Source organism: Elgaria multicarinata, chromosome 5, assembly GCF_023053635.1.
Source record: "Elgaria multicarinata webbii isolate HBS135686 ecotype San Diego chromosome 5, rElgMul1.1.pri, whole genome shotgun sequence".
NCBI classification, from domain to species: domain Eukaryota; kingdom Metazoa; phylum Chordata; class Lepidosauria; order Squamata; family Anguidae; genus Elgaria; species Elgaria multicarinata.
In genome coordinates, this window is record NC_086175.1 from 102,854,344 (window position 1) to 102,862,347 (window position 8,004).

Below are 8,004 nucleotides of genomic sequence, written 5' to 3' on the forward strand. Positions count from 1 at the left end.
TCTTTTCTTATGACAGGATGGTTCTTGAGCAGCCCTGTGGTGACAGTTGGAAAAGGGAGTGTACACCTCAGCTAGAATACTGGGAACAAACTCTCTGAGCGCAAGGAGACCCATGATGAAGCATCTCAGTGACAAAGTTCAGCACGCAAACAAGCTAAGCACCCATGTGAGTTTAGTAACAGAGTGAGGAGGGCTGGGCAACTGACTCTTACTTCATAGAATCATAGAATAGCAGAGTTGGAAGGGGCCTACAAGGCCATCGAGTCCAACCCCCTGCTCAATGCAGGAATCCACCCTAAAGCATCCCCGACAGATGCTTGTCCAGCTGCCTCTTGAAGGCCTCTAGTGTGGGAGAGCCCACAACCTCCCTAGGTAACTGATTCCATTGTCGCACTGCTCTAACAGTCAGGAAGTTTTTCCTGATGTTCAGCTGGAATCTGGCTTCCTTTAACTTGAGTCCATTATTCCGTGTCCTGCACTCTGGGAGGATCGAGAAGAGATCCTGGCCCTCCTCTGTGTGACAACCTTTTAAGTATTTGAAGAGTGCTATCATGTCTCCCCTCATTCTTCTCTTCTCCAGGCTAAACATGCCCAGTTCTTTCAGTCTCTCTTCATAGGGCTTTGTTTCCAGACCCCTGATCATCCTGGTTGCCCTCCTCTGAACATGCTCCAGGTAGAAGGTGGGTAAGAGTAAACAGATAACTCTAAAGAAATAACTATAAAGTAATTTCCCACCTTTACCTAGTAAATAACTTAGTTTTCCCACTACTACTACTACTACTACTACTAGTACTATATAATGAAGGTAGAAAGCCAGCAGGGTGTGGGGGCTGTCCAGTGTATTGCACTGAGTGCCACATATATGACTATCTGCCAGCTGGACAGAAGTCATGGTTGTGTGATCAATGTAATGAGCTCATGGAACAAGTTCATTCCTTTGAGGCCAAGGGTTCTGACCTGGAGAAGCAGAGAGATGGATGAGACCGTCAGAGACCAATTGCAGTGTACAAATCCCTGGATGGCAGCTCCTCTGTTACCATGGAGAATGGGGGTCTTGGAGGAGGAGGGTGTCATTCTGAGGAAGAGGGAAATGATCTCTTAGAAGGGACCCATTCCTTGGAAAATGAACAGGGTCCATCTAGTCCAGCACTCTGTTCACACAGTGGCCAACCAGCTGTCGACCAGGAGCTCACAAGCAGGACATGGGCGCAACAGCACCCTGCCATCCATGTTCCCCAGAAACTGATCCACACCGGCTAGTCCACATCAGGATTAGTAGCCATTGATAGCCTTCTCCTCCAGGAATTTCTATGGTTTCCTCATAACTTGTGAAGATGACTGAGATTTCCACCTTCGTTTCATCTGAGATTGACAGGCCAGTTTTAAGTGGTCTCTACAATTTATTCCACTTTTCATTTTTTCTGTACGTTGATCATCTCAATTACTCTGGTTCTCTGCCAGTCTAGTGCTCCTAGTTGGGTTGCAACTTTGTTTGCAAAAATCCAGGCCCAACTCCAGAGTTTCGGAGCCCAAGGCAAGATTATGGGGGTTACCCCCACTGCTTGCTAGTTGGCTGGCAGAGGGCAGGCAGTGCTGAATGGACTTTCAAGCCTTCATGCTACACTTCATGGCACTAACTGGCACAACCAACAGAATTACACTGCCTCTTACATACTCATATTGGGAGTTGGGCTGAGATAATTAAGATAGTAGCTCTGGTGAGTTTAGGCATGTGAGCTTGGAGATCCATTTAGTGCCACCAAGCTGAGTCCCCACTGGCTGCCCAGCAGCAGCAATGGTGGAAGTGGAGTGGGATTACTGTAATTAATATGGCTGTGCCAGTGAACTAAGGTGGGCTATGCAGGCTCAGAGCTTCACTCAGCACTGCCATTGGGCCTAGCTGTCCCCTCAGTTCCTAAGCCATATAAGAATCGTTGGTTGCAGCAGGCTTCCAGCTGCAGCAGTACTTGTCCTGCTGGGCTCTCAAGTAGTCCACGTGCTGGTATTGGGCCTGCAAGAAACAAGATGCTGTGAACTGATATTGTGAAAGCTGGCAAGCATGGGGAATGATCATCTCAGAAATTTCAATTCAAGGGCCATAAAGAATCCTATTCACAATAGCAAGCATTGCTTGGGGCATAGATTTAATTTAACAGCCATTCTCAGATTACCGATTAGAAATGCTGTCATTTCCTGTCTAATAATTTTAGACATTAGCCATTTCCTGTCTAATAATTTTTGCAACTTGAATCAGAGCTTAGTGAAGATTCATCATAATTTTCTCTGGAAGCTTGCCTCATCATATAACACTCCTCCCTCTTCCCTCTTCCCTCCTCCCTCCTCCCTCCTCCTCCTCCTCCTTCTTCTTCATAGGTCAGAAGACTCTCTTTTCCATTAAAGTTTCATTGTACTGCAGAAAGTATGAGAAAATCTTTTCACATACCCTGGAGGTATCTACATTCTATGGATTGTTATCTTGGTTTATCTGTGTTTTCTACACTTTGGTTAGGTAACCTATTTTGAATACTTGGTATTTCATAATATTATTTAATTTATATACCGTAATATCTGTCAGTTCATAATATTGTTTAGGAGGGAGTCATCCTATGGTCCCTAGACAGTGTCTGAGGGGCCATAGGATAACTCATATTCCTGGATCCAAGCTCAGTGACAGAGCTCTGACCTCGGATCCAGGATTATGGACTTCCCTCCACTCCCCTTCCCCCTCACAGCCAAGAGCAGAGAGAACCACTCTGTCTGCCTCTCCAAGGTCACAAAAGCAACCACAGAGAGGAGCTAAAGGGGGCATTTCTGTGGGTGGAAAGGGGAGGGGACTGGAGAGGCTGGCCTACAAAGTATTCCCACGCCTCTCCAGCCTCCATCCCTCTCCTTCCACAGCAACCCAGTGTCTAAGTTGACTCTTATCTGAGAGATTTTATCTGTGAAATGATCATTAAAGGCAACACAGCGAACTACCGAAGGCTCTAAAATTGGGTTCAGTGGGGGAGGTGCCTGAGTTAGACTCCTCACCACCCTGAACAGTTCTGCTGGATGCAAATTCACAGACACAATGCGTGCAGACAAGAAAACTTTCTTTGCTGCATGTATTGCCAAACTTGACTCATTAGATATGAGTCGAGTTTTCTGCCATTGGTGCTTCAGTCATTGTCCTTCCCGTTTCAATTCCCTGAGATCTTCTGTATATGAGGGTGCCCAGTTAGAAGTGGGTTGGGGAGGATGTTTCAGGTCGATCATGTTGATAGCCCTAGTCAGATCTTGATTCCATCTATTGACCAGGGCTTCTATAGGATCGTTGACTATACCAGCCATAGAATCCGCTAAGGCTTTCTGGAATCCAAGAGGATCCATCAGCCTTTGAGGGCAGACCATCTTAATGGGTCTGTCACCCTGCAGGGGTGGATAGTAGCCGTCACCATGTCACCAGGCCCTTTTTATTGTTCAGTCACACGAACGTTCTCATACCTTGTCTACATAGGAGGCATGCTCACAAAGAAGAGCTTTTCATCTGCAGTCACCAACCCCTCAGAACTGAAGCATGACTGTGGCTTTGACAGTCTCTGCATAAAAACACTAGGGCAAGGCTGAGGGAGTTGCTGGAAACAACGTCGACCAGACCTTCCTGAACCCAGCTTCCCTGGTTTTGACTCCAGACTGCTTCCTTGACTGATTCCTGGCATGAGTACTTCTGGACTGAACTCCAACTTTCCTTCTGCCTGCCCATTGCCTGCTGTGTTGCCATGAGACCTTGTTGCCTGGGTCATGGAAATAAATAAATAAATAAATAAATAAATAAATAAATAAATAAATAATGGACTGCTGAGACCTTGCCTTTTGCCTGATCCCTGTTTGTGCTGACCACCTTGGAACTCTTAGACCCTTGAACCTGCAACTTTCAGGCTCAGACTCTGGAAAAGTGATACTTAGAACTCTACTGAAGACATACTTAGAACTCTACTGAATCCCTTTGTGAACCTACCCTGCTGCCTCTATTGCTGAAACGTACCTGGTGGTGATGGCAAAAATGACTGCAGTGGCCTTGATTAAGCCCTAGAATGAGGCAGCATTTTCTAGGGTGTCAAGTTTCCATAGTATTATATTTTCTAGGAATTATAGTACTCAGAATACCTGACAGTAGGGCTCCTGAACACAAGTATCCCTACGAATTATACATCTAAGCGCCTAAAGGAGTTTGAAGTAGTTGCTGTTCTCATCACTGCTTCTGCCAACACCACCAGAATAGGAAATGGAAGGAGACAACTGCTGCAGCAAGGAGAGCTGATATGCTGGAACCAACCTAATAATAAACTGAGTCCAGACTTCAGAAAGGGTTGGGCCTGTCTTCCAATTAGCTTGGAAGTTCTGAAGTGGAGAGAGTTTGTACTCAGAGCCCCTTAATTCCAAACTTCAGCATAATCACTAAACATGACTTACGTGTTATGATACTTAATTACAGTTTTTTGCAGGGTAACACAAATCACAACCATTTAGAGCTTGACATAGGATGGACGTAGGATCAATCTATATGTATAGGTTGTTTCCATTGTCATATGCCCAGTTTAAAACATTTTTGCACCTTGAATATTATTTCTTTTAGTTCTGGAAGGCTATGACTAGTGATACCGCCAGAACTAAAAATGTGTCAGTTCATAAGTCATAGAATAGTAGAGTTGGAAGGTGCCTATAAGGCCATCGAGTCCAACTCCCTGCTCAATGCATGAATCCACCTTAAAGCATCCTTGACAGATGGCTGTCCAGCTGCCTCTTGAATGCCTCTAGTGTGGGAGAGCCCATGACCTCCCTAGGTAATTGGTTCCAGTGTCATACTGCTCTAATAGTCAGGCATTTTTTCCTGATGTCCAGCTAGAATCTGGCTTCCTGTAACTTGAGCCCATTATTTCATGTCCTGCACTCTGGGATGATCAAGAAGAGATCCTGGCTCTCCTCTGTGTGACAACCTTTCAAGTATTTGAAGAGTGCTCTCAGTTTTGTAATTCACAAATGTATAACAAGACCTGATGTCAATCCAACAGATCTAATATTTCTATCATACAAAGATTGAATTGATTTCATTGATATTTTTTGCATGTGCACAATCTGCATAGTTGGTATAGCAAAGCAGCCAGACTCCAGCATTTCCTCCAGTGCCGGATTTAGGAAAAAGCCAAATAAACCCTGGTTTAGGGCCTCAGATTATAAGGCGCCTCTAAATGTGTTTGGGATAACTAAGATGTAAAATAACTAAGATGAAATTCCTTTGGCTTAAATATGTTAGAAAGTCTGGTGTGACTTACAGTAGAGTTGCCTTTTATAGAAAAAATGTGGCAATGCAACATTGAGTATTGGAGGCAATAAGCGCAAATTAGAGCCAGTTTAAAAGAAGTTTAAATCAATGTATTTTATTAATGCATTTATACCCATCTTCAGAAAATGCAATCTAATACTGTTTAACTACAAGCATTCCCCGATGCTGGGTGGTACCCTTTCATTATTCTTCCTATTATAATGTAATACACTTTTTCTTTTTCTTTTTTATGGTATTGGACCTCTGAATCTTGACACGGTTTAGGACTTCAACATGTCTTAATCTAGCCTTGCTCTCCTACCTGGCAACATCAGTAAAATGCAGAGTCCTGCAACAAACAGGAATTTTTGTTGCTGCTTGTGCTAGTTCTGCTCCTCAGCTACTGCCTTCACCTGTGGGTCCATGATGATTTACTATCATAACCAAACCAAGTGTGATCATAGCCAGTTACAGAAGGAATATGTCATGATGCATGACTTGATGATGCACAGGGTGGAAAAGAACTCTGTATTATGCATGCCGCATTTCCAAGATGCATTTGGCGATGCACATGAGTAAAATATGTGAAGATACTTTCAAATCTTGTAATAACAGAGCCTATGCGGCAGAGTCTTGCTATTTACTGTTTTACTCTATACAGCACCATGTACATTGATGGTGCTATATAAATAAATAATAATAATAATAATAATAATAATAATAATAATAATAATAATAATAATAATAACAACTTCCTTCTGAGTTTATAATGCTGGATTTGGCAAGCAATTTATGGGTTATGATGGGGTTAGTTCACCCATTGTTAGCACATGGGTGAACTATGACATTTGTTAGCACATTTTGTATTTTATTTTTGTAAATAAAATACAAAATTTATTCTAAACTTTCCAGGATGGCTTCAGTTTAAAATTGATGGATACCTACAATCTGGCAAAAGCAGGTCTTCATATTAGAATGTGCCCCCCCCTTTTTTTTACAATCTAAGATCCCAATTATCAAGCCTAAGGGATTTATGTTTCCTAGAAAGAGTGGTACCATGGACAGAGCAAGGATTAAATCTGGATTTGGGAAACCCTAATGAATTCCCCGCTCAACCATTAAACACACTGGGTGATTTTGGGCAATTCACTGTCTCTCACAAGTTTGTTGTTGGGTAATGGCTTTGCAATGATCATTAAATGCAAGATGGTAATTACCAAAAGAACACCTAAGTTTTCTGTGCCGTACATCTACGGATTTAGTCCTAACACCACAGTAATAGTAGTCGATGTTAAAAGCACCTATAATGAATCTCTGTTTTTCATTGTTCTCACTGAGACTGAACTTAAATATCAGAACACTTCTCCCTAGAGATATTGCTGTGGTATAATTTCCCAAGTATGGATTCTGGTTGCTTGGAATGCTTGCCTTCAGTACATAGGAGAACATTATGACTCCCAATTAGCTCCTTATCTCCAGCATCTTCCAAACCCCTCTTTCATCAATCATACCCATATGTCAGCCTCCACACCCCTTCGCCCTCCCCCTCCCCCATCTCTGGCTGCTGGTGAAGCAAAGGAGGGAGTTCCATCCCCAATCTTCCTTCCATTGACTGGAAGATTGTCCCATTGACTTCTCATATAGGCCTAATCTACACCAGACAGGATATAGCACCATGAAAGCGGTATATGGTATGTGTCAATGGGCCCCAACAGTTGTCAGTACTCTTCAGTACCGCTATAAAACAGTAGTGTGACTCTGTCTCTCATATACCACTTTTGTAGTGCAATATCCTGCTTGGTGTAGATTAGGCCATAGTTTTCTCCAGGGATAATGGCACCTACAGGGGATGATAAAGACCAGGTGTTTGGACTGCAAATGGCCTGCTCATTGTCCCTGCGGTCATGTGACTCATAACCAGTGATGCAGGTCTGGGGCTTCTGGAGGCTGCAGTAGCGGCTCCTCCTCCTCCTAGCCTAGCTGGCCATGTTGGATGAAGTGCCACAGCACCTGGCTGGGTGAGCCAGGAAGCCCAGGGTGCACCATTTTAAAAGAACCCGTTCCCATTTAAAAACATTATTCATTACATTTATAGCCCACTCCCCCACCTTGCCAAGACCCCAAGGTGGCTTAGATGGTCCTCCTCCTCTCCATTATATCCTCACAACAATCCTGTGAGGTAGGTTAGGCTGAGAGTCAGTGGCTGGCCTAAAGTCACCCAGTGAGGTTCATGGCTGAGTGGGACTAGATCTCCTCAGTCTAACCACTACATCCCACTGTTCCCCCCTCCCTTATTTCTTGAGTAGCAGCAATCTGGCCCAATCAGACACTGCCTTTGAGTGAACATAGTCAGTCAGGGTACAACAGCAATATAAAGATCACTTCTCCACATGTCCTCATTATCCATATCCCCCCTAAGGCAGCATCTGATTGGTTCAGATCACTGCTATGCAAATCTTAAGGGGAAAATATATTTTGCTTTTATATTTTAAATATAAAATGGGCCCTGAAGGCTTGCCTGGCAGTTGTCACAGCATTTCCTTTTGTCAGTGGGGTTGGCTGGGCTAGGAGGAGGAGGAGGAGCCACCATTTCCAGATTTTTACAAAAGGAGGGCTGGCTGGTAGGGTCATGGGAGGCCTGGGAAAGCAACTTGCTCAGGGTCCCCTTAAACAAGTGGTGCCTCTGCTCATAACTAGTGTTG

General features: G+C 43.9%; 1 long non-coding RNA gene across 1 annotated transcript; it reads left to right on the forward strand.

Annotated features, from left to right (window-relative positions):
• Window positions 1-617: 617 nt before the first annotated feature.
• LOC134399570 (uncharacterized) lies at window positions 618-3,572 on the forward strand. The gene is made up of 3 exons (XR_010025507.1): window positions 618-680; window positions 2,374-2,450; window positions 3,497-3,572. It is a non-coding gene; the product is annotated as an uncharacterized LOC134399570 (long non-coding RNA).
• Window positions 3,573-8,004: the final 4,432 nt, after the last annotated feature.